Raw genomic sequence first — 16698 nt, 5'->3', positions numbered from 1 at the left:
ATTTTACTTCCCTATTTTATAATTAATGAAGCAAGAAGCCTACCTTTCATTATGCTTATCCCTTTTCATGGTGTATAAAAACTCATGGTGTATCTTAAGAGACCATGTGAGGAATGGATTCAAAAAAATGTGTGTATTTCGTGAATCACTTGCAACTATGGTATGATTTTCAATTTACACAATCATATTTATTATATATAAATGAAGATATGCACATTGCACTTTTATTTCTATTTTTCTAAATAAAACATGAGTAAGTGAAACAAATCAAGCTAATCAACAAAACATTGCAAATAACCTAAGTATAATATTGCTTGCAAGTGATGAAGAAATGAGTTGTGTAAACAACTTGAATTCAAAATATGAATGATGATCACTATAATTGAGTGTTACAAGTTTTATACCTTGGAATATTTGTTTGTAAAATTCAAACATTTTGTTTAATGTAGAAATATCATTCTAACTTATATAAAAATGTGTTACTAATAATTGTAACAATTATTTATTAACATTTTTCTTATCATGATCTTTTACATTATCTCATTTTATATGACAAATGACCTCTTATTTGTATATAATAAAAAATGTTTCTTATTTTGTTGTAATGTTCAGTGTTGTAAAATGTTGTGTTGCTCATTAAATATGTGGATCATTTACATTATTACAATGAACAGAGGTGTCATAAAGTGTCATATTAGTTTAAATGATACAGTATGTTATTGTCATGATTATATTGAAACACATTATTTAAAATATAAAGATCAATATTATTATAAAAATATTTGATCTTTTAATTATTAATTGGAATTTTATTAAAGAAAAACAAGAAACTGCATTTCCATATCTACAATGTGAAATTTTTTAACATTGAAATATATTAATCCATTGCATCAATTTGAATGCAATGGTGCATTTTGTTGGAAATTGGATAGCTTGAAAGGTATTTCTACGTGATGAAAACAGACTAAAAGTTAGTTGGTTGGTGAAACTACCCAAGTGGTTGGGGTTTTGACCCAATGTTGTGAGATTGAGACCTAAGTCAATTAATTATTTAATTTAATTTTTTTTTGAGTGGTAAAGTAGGGATTTCTTGATGGACAAGGAAAACCCCAAAGATCACTCACAAAAAAGTATAAATAAGAGGCCAAAGGAGAGGCTTAGACATGAAAGTAGAGGAGGGCTTTCACTTATGGAGAGACGGAGGCTAAAGGACCTAGCCGTAGATTTGCATTAGAGGAGTCATTGTATCAAGGAGGCTAAGTTTCTCCAGGATTTGATTAGTTAAAGGAGTTGCTGCCAAAATGGAGGAGGCCAAGTAGGAGGATCTAGCCACATTGTTGGAAAGCCAAATCTGTAAGAAGAAAGTTATATTTGAGTGTTGGAAGGTCAAATCTGCAAGAATAAAGTCATATATGATTGTTGGAAGGTAAAATCTGCAAGAAGAAAGTCAGATCCGAGTGCTGGAAGGTCAAATCTACAAGAAGAAAGTCAAATCTGAGTGTTGAAAAGTTATATCTAAAAGAAGAAAGTCAGATTTGAGTGTTGGAAGGTCATATCTACCAGAAGAAGGTTAGATCTAAGTGTTGTAAGGTTAGATCTACAAGAAGAAAGTAATATATATGATATGAAGAAGCAAATCTAGCAAATCGAGAAGTTGTAGAATAATTGCAAAGGGATTGGTTGCCAAGGTCAACAACAATCCAAGGACCTTAAGCTGAAGGCACTAGCTTAGGTATGCATTTGATTTATTGGGCAGATGGAATATCTAAAGGAGAAAATCTCAAACCTTAGCTTCAAGCAAAGAAAAGATTGTATATTGTTTTTGTATCAAGGTCTCTGAAGGGCCAGGATCACTAGTACAGAATCCCTATGATTATTTTATTAATGGATTAATAACGATCAAGATTTCGACCCATTTTTTGTGTGAACCTTTATTGATTTCACTAATGTTATATTTCCCCTATGCTAAATTGCTAGTTAAAGGTTCCTAGTGTGTTTATGTACTAGATCAGTGATAAACTAGACCTAGGGCCCATGAAAAACTAACACGGTATAAGAGCTACTTTGAAGGGCAGTTGGATTAGAGTGTGCATAGGAAGCAGTTTAAGAGGGAGTTATTGTAGAAAGTCGCAGTGTTGCCAATACATGGATCAAGAGGTTTAGAAAAGAAGGTGCCTTTGCTTGGAAGAGGTAGCTTCATGTGGATGTTTGGTTGAAGGCGAGATAATATCTTCATTAGGTTGTGGAGTTCCACATCAGGAAAGGGCGCCATGTGAACATGAAGTATTTGACCCAGGAGGATGATATCGCTTGTAGAGTTGAATTGTGGTGGTTTAGAGTTGATTAGGACCACTGTTCAACCACAGCTCGAGACTGGCCTTGAAAGGACACAAGTTCAATAGTAACACTTTCCAGGAGGGAAAATAGAGTGAGCAGTGGAGGTTGTGGAGGCTCAGATGGAGTCTTGCTTCACAAAGAGACTATGAAGGATTGTCAGTCGCAAAGTGGAAGTCTGAACCTTCAGGTTCAATAGAGAGGAGTTTTTATCCTATGCAAGGAATGTCATGGAGCTAGAGATTTCAAGGTGTGATAGAAATGTCTTTCTCATTAAGAGGGAGTGTTGGAATTTGGGTAGATCAAAAGGTATTTCTGAGTGGTGAAAACCCACCAAAATTTAGTTGGTTGGGAAAAGTACCCAAGTGGTCAGGCTTTTGACCCAAAGTTGTGGGCTTGAGACCCAAGTTAATTAATTGTTTAATCTAATTTTTTGTTGAGTGGTAAAATAGGGGTTTCTTGATGGATAAGGAAAACCCCCAAGATCACTCACACAAAAGTATAAATAAGAGGCCAAAGGAGAGGCCTAGACACACAAGTGGAGAAGGAATTTCACTTGTGGAGAGAGGGAGGCTAAAGGACCTAGCCACATATCTTCCTTAGAGAAATCGTAGTAGCAAGGAGACTGAGTTTCTCCATGATCTAGCCATCTAAATGAGTCGCTACCAAAAGCGAGAAGAAAGTCAAGTAAGAGGATCTAGTTGCAATGTTGGAAGGTCATATCTGCAAGAAGAAAGTAATATCCGAGTGTTGGAAGGTCAAATCTGCAAGAAGAAAGTTAGATCTTAGTGCTGGAAGGTCAAAACTACAAGAAGAAAGTCAGATATGTGACCTGAAGAAGCAGATCAAGAAGATGAATTGTGATTGCAGAGGGATCAGTTGCCAAGGAAAACAACAATCCAAGGACCTTGAGCTGAAGGCACTAACTCAAGTATGCATTTGATTTATTGGGTAGATTGAAGATTTGAAGGAGCATAACTCAAGCCCTAGCTTCAGTTAAAGGATAAACTATGTATTGTTTTTGTATCGGGGTTTCTGGAGGGCCAAGATCTCTAGTATGGGAGCCTTATGATTCTTTTATTAATGGACTAATAAAGATTGAGATTTGGGCCCATTTTTCATTTATATCTTTATTGATTTCACAGATGTTATATTTCTGTTGTGCTAATTTACTAGTTAAGGGTTCCTTGTGTATTTATGTACTAAATCAGTCATAAAACATATTAGGGACCATAAAAAACTAACACATTTCATACATATTTAGGTGTTGATGCATTTCAATAATTGTTATTTAATGTTGCAATATACATGTACAAACACAATTGTTATAATAAAGGCATAATAATACCATTCCCTTCAGCAATACCTTTATCCTTGTTGTTATTGTTAACATTATCATTATCAAGAGTTTACTTTATGCAATATGCAATGATCTATAAATACAATGGTGCTCAATCATATATAATACAAATCAATACTTTAAAAAATATAGTACACATTGGTGCTTTAAAAGTATGTAATATGAATTGATGTTTTCAAATTACCTTATATAAATCTATGATTTTAAAGTATATAATATGCATAAATGTGTATTAAATATATTCACTCTCACACATTTTATTATTTTAAGAGCATTAAAACTATTTGAAAAAAAAAATGAATATTTTATTTGGACTTCAATAATTTTAAAATATATAATATGCTTAAATGTGTATTAAATATATTCACTCCCACACATTTATCATTTTATTATTTTAAGCACATTAGAATTATTAGAAAAAAATTGAATACTTTATTTGTACCTTTCGTTACTTAAAATATTTATTTTATGGATATCTACTAAAACTTTTACCATTAATAGTGAAGAGTTTAGCAAAAAATTTGTTAATAATTTTTCACAATTTCATAATATTTTCTTATAATATATTATTATATTTATAAATTTACAAATAACTTCACTCTTAACTTTCTAATACAAATAAAAAAAAATACATCTATTATAACTCATATAAAATAATTATTACCATACTTAATAGCTAAATAAAAACATTAAACAAATTTATTAAAACAACAATTACTACATTAAAAAACAAATTATATTATCACTAACATAGCACCACCGAAAATAATTATCATAAAACAACACTTAATGTGCATGCCATACATAATCATCTCATATAATGTAAACTATGATATGGTATAGACTTTAAAAAACCATAAAGGAAAAAGATCATATATGAAAATAATTATCATAAAACAACACTTAATATATATGCAATATTGTCATCGGAAACTATGGTTTTTTCACATATGATACAGGCTTTGAAAAAAAACCTAGAGAGCAAAATATCGTATATCTACTGTAGATAATATGTTTATAAAATAATAAATATATTTATTTGTATAAATGTACAAATACATAATTGTCTACATGTTTATAAATTAATGAATATATTTATTTGTATAATTATACAAATATTTTTATTTGTGTAGGTGTATATGGACAAATTTGCTAATAGTTAGGTTGTTTATATATGTGTGGGGACTAAAATGAATTTATACAAAGCAATTAATGTATATTGAAATCACTAAAGTAATATTGATTTTTTAATAAAAACAGAAAATAAGACAACTAGAGTATATATTTGGGGTTATAAATTGTTAGGTTAACTAATTGTGCGTTGGACTATGATATTAGGTGGTTATATAAATGTGGCATTTTTCAATATTCCCTAATTTGAAGGAAGAATGACCTCCTTTCCATTTCCCGTTTCTTTCAAGTATATACTCAACTTTGAATTTATATCTATCAATAAATGAATATTGAAATTACTTACACTTCTTTCCAATTGTTATCATAGGAATTCTTTCCCATTGTTATCATAGGAATTGCTTTGATGTTTATCATACTTGAAATTACTTAATTTTATTTAAAAATATTATTGTTAATTTTATTAATATTTATTTACTATAAATAATTAAATTACACTAAGGTATATTATATAATTTTTTTTTGTGATTTTTTAGTTGTGATTTTTTTGGATTTAAAATAAATTAGAAAACAATAGATATAGATTTATAGATCCAAAAGTAGATTCACTAAGTGACTCAGCCAACTTGTATCTTGCCCCACATTCTTCTCTTATTGGGTGATGTGGAACCTCATGGTAGTGGGTCTTCCTTTTGACTCCTGATCAAGAGATAAGTCTCACTAGCTCCTTAGGTTTGGGTAAGTTCTCTTCCTTGTCTTCTTCTTTTCAAGGTACTTAGGGGATTGAGTAGAAGGGTAAATAGTTAGCAATAGAACAACCTTATAAGGTGGATTTGAGACGGTACTCTTGCATTTCATATTGGATTTTCCCAAGCCTTTAAATAGGTTTCATCATAACAAATACTATGGACAAATACCATGGGCAAAACCATGGATTGCCAAAATTTTATATTTTATTTTGTTTTATTTTTGTTTTATTTGACAAGTCAAAACGTTTAGATAAGTTTCATCGTAACAAATACCATGGGAAAAACCATGGATTGCTAAAATTTTATATTTTATTTTATTTTATTTTATTTTTGTTTTTATTTGACAAGTCAAAATGTTTAGATAACATAACATAGCATGGCATTACAACATCTCTTCCATACTGAACTCGAGAGTGCCCATCATCACAATTAATATTATTTAAATTACTTTTATATCAATATCTTTTTATTGGAAATATGTAAATAAAACGAAGGTGATGATTCAAATCGTTAAAGCCTATCCTGTGAATTTTTGGAAACTATAAATCTTGTAGAGCTATACTTGAATAAGGTAAGACTTGAATTAGTATTCAATGATGCATTCATTTGTTTTGTTAATTTCCTTAACAAATTTCTCAATTTCCTTAACAAATTTCTCTACCAAACATTGATTATAGATAGATATTTGGTGACAACACCAATCTCTGCCTGCCAGATGTAATTTAAGCTTTTAATATATTCTTCCTTTATTTTTGAAAGTAACTAAGTTCTTAATTGATCATTCCTTGTTTCTTTGCAAAAGCTTCAAATATATAATTTATTGTTGATCATGTTTCTTTTGTGGATATCAACAAAGGCATTTGATTTCATGATTAAAATAGTGGCTCTGAGAATTGTGATTAAAGTGACTGGGTAAACGAAGAAGACATTTGATTACATGATTAAGGGGAGGGTATGAAAATTGTGATTAAACTAACTAATTAATCGACCAAGGAGGAAGTAAAATGGATTTTGAGTGTAATATGAGTGAGTTGTCTAACACATTGGAAGGTGTTAATGGTTATCTGTGGGATACATCTTTGTTCTCATAAGTAATGATTTTCAAACATCTAAGATCAAAAGCTTAAATTCAATTTGGTGGAGTAGCCTCATGTGTACCATTTTTTTGAAAAAGTATGATTGTGGATTTTGGTTGAATATCCTAAAAATTTACAATTTTTAAGGAATAATTTATTTTTCTTTTTAAAATTTTATTTTATTGATTATGGCTGATTGGTTGAATGATTATGGTTTTTATTTTTTAATATAGAGATATATTTTTAGTAGATTTAATTCACCATCATATATACAAATTATTATTTTATTTTTTAATTGTAAAATACAAATTTTGGTGGAATATCATTTTTTGAAAAAAAATATAAATTGTGGATTTTGGTTGAATATTCTAAATGTTTATAATTTTTAGGAAAGCTTTATTTTATTTTTATTTTTAATTTTATTTGATTTTATTTATTACACTAAATCTAGCAGGCTAGTTGGATGATTATGTTTTTTCTTTTAAATTTAATTATGGAGATATATTTTTAATATATTTAATTAAATGTAAAATATGAATTTTGGTGGAATATCTTAGATATCAATATTCATAAATTATTTATTTTTTGAATTATTTTAAATGTAATGAAATTAAAATATATATAAATGATAGATTTTGGTGAAATAACTTGAGTATCAATTTTTATGAAGGTTTTATTTTTCTTTAATATATTTTAATTTAAAATCTAAATTAGGAATTTCGGTGAAATATCTTAGTATCAATCTTTATACACATTTTTTTAAATACTTTTTTTAAATTTAATTTTATTAAAGTTTTATTAGGGTAGTTGTTGAGAAATATAACTAGTTTCGGTCTTCATAATTTATGTACTCATTTCAATATGTATCCTATGTAACAAACAAGAAAAAGAAAAAGAAAAAAAATCATATTATTAAAGCATGGGTTTCATGTTCATTATTGATGGTCTTTTAGGTAAAAGCATGTTCTTCGTACTTCTAGGGTTTGTTAGGTCTTAGTATTGATTGTCATGAGTCAAAAGAGTCAACATCATATTTATAAAACCCTTCCGGGCAATTTGTAATTATAAAAAGAAATATTTTTTAGTCTAGAAAGTCATGGAATCTCCAAGAGTACAAGTTGGCCTAAAGGAGGGAATTTGACCCCTTGAGAAGGCTATATAAAGAGCAGATTGACTTCATTTGAAGACACACTGACTCACAAGTTCATTCTTCAAGAAAGAGTTTGATCTATAGTTGGGTAGCTGCAAGAAGAAGAGTGAAGGTCAACAAGAAGGAAGAAGCAAAAAAAAAATTTGGCTCGATCTCTCTCACACATGCGAAAATATAAGGTTTATGGGTTGCAGGAAGAGGTCAAAATTGCAGGGTTGAGTTGCAGTAGAAGAAAGTGCAGAAACTTGTAGTTGGGGAGAAGGAAACTTTGTCTAGACCTCACTGACCTTAGGAAGAGTTGTCTTTCTCTTGGAAGGTCCTAGAAGGAGGTTGCATTAGGGTTTCTTCAGAAGCCGTAGGGCCGAAATTGTAGGTCGAAATTGCAGGTTGAAGTTGCAAGTCAAAGTTACAGGTCGAGTAGCAGTATTGTAGCTGACATATCGAAGTTGCAATGTGTAGAGTTTTGTGCTCAAGAAAAGACTTTAGGTAGGGCTGCCTTGGTACTGGGAGAAGGACTTGGTCTAGGGATTAAGTCTTTCTATCTCATTTGAAGCAGATTTTAAGAAGAGAAGAGTTTCCAAGTTTTCCCCTTAGAGGGGTTTTTCCTCTTTCGTTGTTGTTCTTTCTTGATATTGTTTGATGAAAATATCTAACTAAAGAACACAAAGAATATAACTAAAGATTCACAAGAAAACATCAAGGTCAAAGAAAATAAGATATAATAGTTGTCATTTTACATAGTGTTCATCCAATTATTATCTAGCATTATGTTAGAGGGTGCCATCTTGCTTAAAATGGATCACTATGATCCGAGAAGGACCATCATCTTGGAAAGTCCTTTATCTTGACAGAACTAGTATGTATTCTATGTAATGTGGAAACATGCTGGTAAAAAGGGACAAAGGATTGCAATGGGCCAGGATACAAACTTTTTGTGATATATATGGATAGCTAGATGATTGGATGGGAATGCATGTTGTAAAGAAAACTTTGGATAATATTCATGTGTATGAGAATCTTGTGGAATAAAGTTGGTTAGAAAGACATGCTTAAGTATTTATGATGTTAAAAAAGAATAGAACTTGACTTACTTAAGAATGTATAAAAGATTAGGACTTTCTCTAGAATACGTATTTGATATTGATTAGCATCTAATATAATCTATGAAAGAAAAGTTGTAACTTAGTAATCAAGTTTGATCCTTGGGCACTCTGATGCAAGAAGGAAAATTCAATTGGAGATGGTTGATGAGGATGTTGATGGAATGAGAAGGTCGCCATGGTGAGGTAAGTCTATTTCATTTTTGGTTTGGTTATCTGGTTAACATCTTCATTTTTGCTACCTGGAAAGGATGTTGTAGGAATACATGATGATAGTTGAGGCAAGTTCAACTGTATGGAAGGAATTTTGAGGAAAACTCAAATATCTAGTACTTGGAAACTACGAAATCAAGATGAGTCTATCTTGGGATTGAAAGGGTAATTATACAAAAAGATAACCTGAAGGTCAAGGAAGATCACTTTTATGACGAAGCCATGATCATATTGAATATTGGTAAGGCTTAATGCAATGCCTTCATGTTGAAGATGAAAGTGATGAGCAAGAAAAATGACTTGGATCCTATCATAATAACAAAGAGTGGAGATGGTTCCATGATGCCTCGAAAAGAAGTAGGCTTGATGCAAGAGATGTGAAGGGAAGAGGGAGTCATGTAGTGATACAAATTGGATAATTATATTGTTTGTCATCCATATCGATGCATTCATAGTGGAAAAAGTGGAGGAATAAACTCGTGGGACCATTTTACTAGCAGGAACCATTTTGGCAAAACAGGATCTGAAACCTTTCGAGTGCGTTTTGAGGCATCAAACGACATTTTGAGGGCTGACTTGGTACTGGGAGAAGGACTTGGTCTAGGGATTGGGTCTTTGTATCTCATTTGAAGCAGATTATAAGAAGAGAATAGTTTTCGAGTTTCCCCTTGGAGGGGTTTTTCCTTGGCTAAGAGCCTATATTTGTGTCCTCTTTTGTTGTTGTTGTTTCTTGATATTGTTTGATGAAAAAATCTAACTAAAGAACATAAAGAAGATAAAAAAAGATTCATAAGAAAGAATCATGGTCAAAGAAAAGATATAATAGCTTCCATTTTACATTTTTAACAGTAGCAATTACCATGGATGGTAGGTGATTTTAATTTATTTTATTAATTTTTTTTTTCAATTTGTAAATATATGAATGTCAATTATCCACTAAATAATATTAAATGGGAAATTTATTATTTTATTTCATGTATAAATTGGAATTTGGTGTTCGGTTTGTTTATGACAAGTTTGTAATAACATTTAAAAGTTTTTTAAGTTTAAAACAAGTTTTTATCTTCATGATTTAAATTTTTTAAATCTGATTTAGTAGGCAAGTTTTGGGTGGGGAAATGAAAACAATGGAGGAATGACAATTTAAAGATGGTTAAGTATTGGGTTTGTGATTTTGGCACAACAATGTTTGAATGTTTGTTGTGCTTTAAAAATAGTCTTTTTATATCTATGGTTAATTTTTTTTAAATCTGGCTTGCTGATCCAAATTGGATCCATGAAAATAATCAAAGTTCTATGACTATATCAAATCAAGATAGACTTCAAAATTTATGAACAAAGAGCGATCAGGAAGACCTCTGGACAGTGGCAGTTTGCAGCCAGCATGGAACAACGAGGACCTCGGTCAAAGTGCGCTAACTGAGGCCCATGGAGACCCTGCAGGAGGCAAAAATGGCAGTTAGGAAGCCTGGATCGGGAAACGGAGGCCATTTCTGATACGCGATTAGTGCATCGCTAGGCAAAACCCCTCGAGAAGGAAAAGCCCCGAAGCGCTCAGTCACATGGGAAGCCGAGAAGCTGTGGGGAAAGCGCTAAGGCGAAAGGCGAGTCCTGCACTCCAAAACCGACGGTATATCGGAGGCATCCTTTAGCGGTAAGCGGATTTGGCAGAAAACGAGCGATTCCATTCAGCGCACGACACGTGTCCGGCGGATGAGAGAGAAAACTGCCTCTCATCACGTGCTAACGGTCGAGCAAGTCAACCGCGCAAAATGAGCGAACACCGTAGGATCTGGGGGCTCCAGATCTGACGGCGGAGATTGCGCCCGATGGAGGAACCGGATTTGACAGGGGAATTGAGCCGCGGCACATAAAAGTTTGAGGTCCAATTTGACCGCTGAGTTGGCGGATGAGTCGTTGCACAACGTAACCAAAAATATCGAACCGTCGAGGAAGAGCTGGCGCAGTTCGTGAGAGGACAAGTGGCCACTTCCCTGTGGACGATGGCGATGACGCAGAGGTAGGGAACTCCAAGCGAACAGTAGTAGGCGAACCAAAGGGGCGGAAGAGGAAGTGAATAATCAAAGACAAATTGGCTTTAAGCCATGAACAGATAGAGAAAAGAACAGAGAAGAAAAAAAATAAGGAAGAACCAAAGAAGAGAATGAAGACAAAGAGGGCAAGAGCAAAGAAAAGGCAGTGAAGCAAGAAGCAGAAAACAGAGAACCAAGCTGACCTAAGGCAGCATCGAGCAGACAGAAAGCTTGAGAGGTTCAAGCAATCCCTGTGAGGATCTGTCGGGAATTGAGTACCACATTGGACTCCTCCCATTAAAATACCAGAGAGGTCAAGACTTGGAAAGGAAAAGAGTCTGTGCACTCCAGTGGCTTGGGGAATCCAAGAACCACCCTGCCAAGAATTATCTGTTTCAAGTGACTCAAATGTTGGCATTTTGGCACAGGTGTGGCGCTATGATACAGGTGTTGTCCTTGATGGCAACTCTCTTTGATGACAGATCTCCGTTCAGACTACAGAATGAAGAGAAATCTCATATACGCAGGTTAATTAAGTCCAAGTTGCGTATACACGCCATCTATCTGCATAAAAAGCCGCGTATACGCAGGTTAAATATATACGAAGGCGCGTATACACGCAGATATATGAACAGAAAAGGGCGTATATGTCGGGAAGCTTCCCTTTGGTCCGTGGTAGTTAGTCCTCGGTACTTGAGCCTATGTATTTGGACCAAAGTACCTCGTCAGACGTGTTGATCCCTAGTTTCTAAGTTGATGGTATTGGATTTCTATGGTTTGGCCCTTGGTATTGAGCAAGGCCTAAGGCTATATAAGGAGAAGAAGATCATTAGGCAAAGACATCTTTTAAAAAGGCTTGAATATCTGAAAAGGAAAGAGATCTGGTATGCAGGTTCTGGGTTGCTTGATCTAAGCTAAGGAGAGATCACTTCGGTTGATGGAAGACTAGATCTAAGGATAGATCGGGATCTAATGATTTGAAATGCACTATTATGATATGGTTGATTATGCGTATTTCTAGATCTGCATACTGACGCAATGTTATGTTCTGGGTCTAACTGATGTCTAGTACAGCTGCAAGTTGAGAGAATTTATTTTTAGATCTGTACGCAGGTTGGCTTCGGTAAAAGCGCGTGTATACGCGGTTTTCTCTCATTGAAGTAGCGTATATCTTTTGAAGCTTGATTTTTGGGTTTACAGTTGGGTCTGACTGTTATTGCAGAGTTCTGTAGTCTGCTCTGTGTTCTGGTAACAGGTGATTGACAGGGTTTCAGTGGTTCAGTGATTGATGATGCTAGTATTGGATGTTTTGTGCTTCAATGATCTGTTGTGAAAGTTGAATGAATTGTGGTCTTCAGATTGTAATGTTATGCTTCAGGAATATCCAGTCTGAAAATGTATGAAAGGTGGTACCTGAAAGAAAGAAGATTGTAGGCCTGCACCTACGTACTAGTATCTTGGCTAGTACAAGAGCAAAGGGGGTTGGAGCTCCCTTCCAAGGAAGTTTGGAGAACGAGAGAAGGTTGTAGCCTTCTGCAGGTTGTAGCCTGCGTACTGGTATAAGGCTGCACCAGTACAAAAAGATTGTAAACTGAAGTTTCATATTAAAGAAAGATAGAGACGACTTGCAGCAGGTGGTTTTCACCCACATTGGGTTTCCACCTTATATCATGGTGTTCATGTGTGTGGTTTTTGTGTGATCTGTTCTACTGCATCTGTTTACTCTTAATATGGTGAATAATGTCCTTATGCACTTAACTGGAGATAAACTAACTGAATTATAAGATTTCTGGTTATACGCTGTTTTCTTTAGACACAGTTGCGTGTACACGCTGGTTCACTTAACGAAAGTAGTGTATATGTTTCTGAGCATTGAAAAAGTTTTATAGTTCTGATAATACTGATTCACCCCCCCTCTCAGTATTATTTCCAACAATTGGTATCAGAGCAGGTCCTTCAGAGAAGCTTGACCGCTTGAAGGTAGATCGTTCATCATGAGCAACTACGAGAAAGAAGCATCAATCAGGCCACCGGTTTTTGATGGGACAAACTTCAATTATTGGAAGGTAAGAGTTACTGCATATCTTCAATCTCTTGGTACAGAAGTTTGGAACATCGTAGAGACAGGCTACACTTTTCCTTCAGCTACTCCTACAGATGCAGCCGAGAAAAAGAAATATGAAACAAATGCGAAAGCAGTCAATACTCTTTTGGGATGCATCTCTCAATCAGAATTCATGAAGGTAATGCACTATAAATCTGCAAAAGAAATATGGGACAAAATGGTCACGAGCTATGAAGGAGACGATCAGGTAAAGCGTGCTAAACTTCAAACTCTCAGGATTAAGTATGAGACTCTCAAAATGTATAATGATGAAAGTGTGGCTAACTACTTCCTTAGGGTAGATGAGATTGTCAATTGTATGCAAAACTTGGGTGAAGAAATAAAAGAGGCTATTGTGGTTGAAAAGGTTCTAAGATCTTTGTCCCCCAAGTTTGAATCTAAAGTATCTGCCATAGAAGAAAAAGAAAATTTGCAAATTCTTACTATGTCTCAGCTTCACGGAATTCTAACCGCTTATGAAATGAGAAAGGGAGGTCCATCAGACAGAAGAGAAGCTGCCTTCAAGGCTTCAGGCAAAGAAGATTATTATGAAGCAAGTCACCTGCCAGAAGATGAAGAAGAGGAATCAAATTTTGTCAGAAATCTTCAAAGGGGTTCTAGAAGGTTCAGAGGTAAGTTACCTTTTAAATGCTTTGCTTGTGGAAGAGTAGGTCATTATGCTGCCAAATGTCCTCACAAAGATAAGAATGACAAGGGAAAGGAACCTGTTAAATGGAACAAGAAACAATATGAAAAGAAGAAAAGCTATTACACTCATGAAGATAGTGATGGACTTTCAAATAGTGATGAAGATGAACAAGGTAATAGATATAAACTTTTAATGGCTTTTGAAGATGATGACTACATGGATGCTATAGATGTAGAAGGCTTTTATGAAGAAATGAATGATCTCAAAGTTAGTTTAGAAGAGAAGAGTGCTATTATTGATTCTCTACAAGGTCAACTAGCTGAAAAGGAAAAACATCTTGAAAATTTGGAATGTGAGATTGTTTGTCTTAGAAAGGAGATTGAGAAAACCAAAGCAATTAATCTTAAGTTTGTTAAAGGATCTGAAACGTTGGATGAGATTATCAATGTGCAGCGATCTCCTCTGATCAAGACAGGTCTTGGATATAATGGAGAAACATCTCAAGCCTCTACCTCTAAAAGTTATCTTGATGCTGCAAGGAGAAGCGAGCAAAGGCCAAATAAAAGTCATCAGGTGAATCAAGGACAGTTTACCTCAAGAACAAATAAATACCATCAAGAAATTCGGGGACAAACTGCCTTAAGGACAAACAGAAGCTACAATCAGCCACAGGTAAAATCTTCCCAATTTGCTCCAAGAATGAATAGAAGCTACAATCGGTTGAATGATAGATCTGATTATCGCAGAAGTTTCTTTAATGGCCAATGCTTTTCTTGCCATAACTTCGGTCACAAAGCAGCTCAATGTGTTGCCTACAAAACAATCATGACTAGAGAAGCTCAAAAGCAAGGGAGAATGACCGGAACCATGAAAAGGACTTATAACAACTTTTCGGTTCTTGAAAATGAAGTTGAATGCTCTATTTGTAATAACTTTGGTCATGAAGACTCTGAATGCAGGAGCAGGTTCCGGAAGACAACTCAGAAGGAACAAACCTCAAATGTTAGAACATGGAGAATAAAAGAATCACAACCAGAAAGATGTGGGATAGCCTTTTATGCAGAAGGTCAAGAAAGTCTATGGTACATTGACAGCGGATGTTCGAAGCATATGACAGGGGACAAAGAAAAGCTTGAGTCATATACCGCATTAGAAAAGGGGAAGAAAGTTTCTTTTGGGAACGATATCTCTGCAGCCATAAAAGGAAAAGGTGTTGCTCCGTTGAAAGAGAAGGTCAAAGCAGGAAATGTTTTATATGTTGATGGATTGAAGCATAATCTTCTGAGTGTCAGTCAGATGTGCGATCAAGGAACTGAGGTAATATTTAGATCAAATGGATGTTGTGTTCGCGATCTTGATACAGGTGAAACAGTGATCAAAGGAAGAAGGACTCCAAATAATCCATATATCTTTGAGGAAAGACAACAATGCTACTTAAGCAAGGATGATGAACATTGGCTATGGCATCGGAGGTTGGGGCATCTAAGCTTTTCACAAATAAGGAAAGCATGCAAATATCAGGCAGTTCGTGGTCTTCCAGATATCAAAATTCCAGACAATACCATATGCAAATCTTGTCAGTTTGGAAAACAAACCAGAACTAACTTTCCAGAGAAGGAAGGATCAGCTAGCATGCCTCTCGAGCTAGTCCATACAGATGTATGTGGTCCATTTAGGAAGAGGACACCTCGAGGAGAAGAATATCTGATATTATTCATTGATGATTTCTCCAGATTTGCTTGGTTAGGGCTCATGAAGCACAAAGATGAAGCATTCGAAAAATTCAAATCCTTCAAAGCCTTGGTTGAAAATGAATCAGGACACAAAATTAAGTGCCTCAGATCTGACAGAGGTGGGGAGTTTACCTCAAACGAATTTTTTGATTTCTGTGAAGAACATGGGATAAGAAGAGAATTCTCTACAGCTAGAACTCCTCAGCAAAATGGGGTTGCGGAAAGAATGAACAGAACAATCCAACAAATGGCTCGTGCTATGCTTGATGAATCAGGTACTCCCGCAACTTTCTGGGGTGAAGCTGCACATGCTCTGGTTATTATTCTTAACAAAACAAATGTCCGAGTAAACAGCACTCAAACACCTCATGAGCTCTGGAGTGGTGAGACTCCTTCGGTGAAGCACTTCAAAATCTTTGGGAGCAAATGTTATATTAAGAATACTGATGAGCAACTTGGCAAACTTGAACCAAGAGCAGATGAGGGCATTCTTCTTGGCTATTCTCCACATAGCAAAGCATACAAGTGCTACAATAAAAGACTTGGCAGAATTGTTGACAGCATTGATGTAGTGGTTGATGAGAAGGGATATATTCCTAGGCAAGTTCATCATGAAGACATTGAAGAAGATGAAGGCTACCCTCAAAGACGGAACGATGAAGAAGAACCTCAAGAAGAAGAAGAACCTCAAGAAGAACCAGAGGAGCAGACAAGAATAGAAGAGAAGACTCCATCCAGATATGTTCAAAAGAATCATCCAGAATCTCAGATTGTGGGGCAGAAAGAAGCAGGAGTACAAACAAGAAGGACACTTGCAGAAGCTTCAAGCTATTTGGCATTACTCTCCTCCACTGAACCACAAAATGTGAAAGAGGCATGCAAAGATGAATGTTGGGTCAAAGCAATGGATGAAGAACTTGAGCAGATCGAAAAGAACAACACTTGGGAATTAGTTCCTAGACCAAAAGATAAGAATGTAATAGGAACAAAATGGGTCTTCAAGAATAAATTGAATGAAAATGGAGAAGTAATTAGGAACAAGGCCAGACTTGTTTGTAAAGGGTAT

This window comes from Pinus tabuliformis, chromosome 9 (genome assembly GCF_031772625.1).
Source record: "Pinus tabuliformis cultivar Carrire ecotype Pingquan chromosome 9, CPIR1, whole genome shotgun sequence".
NCBI lineage: Eukaryota > Viridiplantae > Streptophyta > Pinopsida > Pinales > Pinaceae > Pinus > Pinus tabuliformis.
This window is presented reverse-complemented; position numbering follows the sequence as displayed.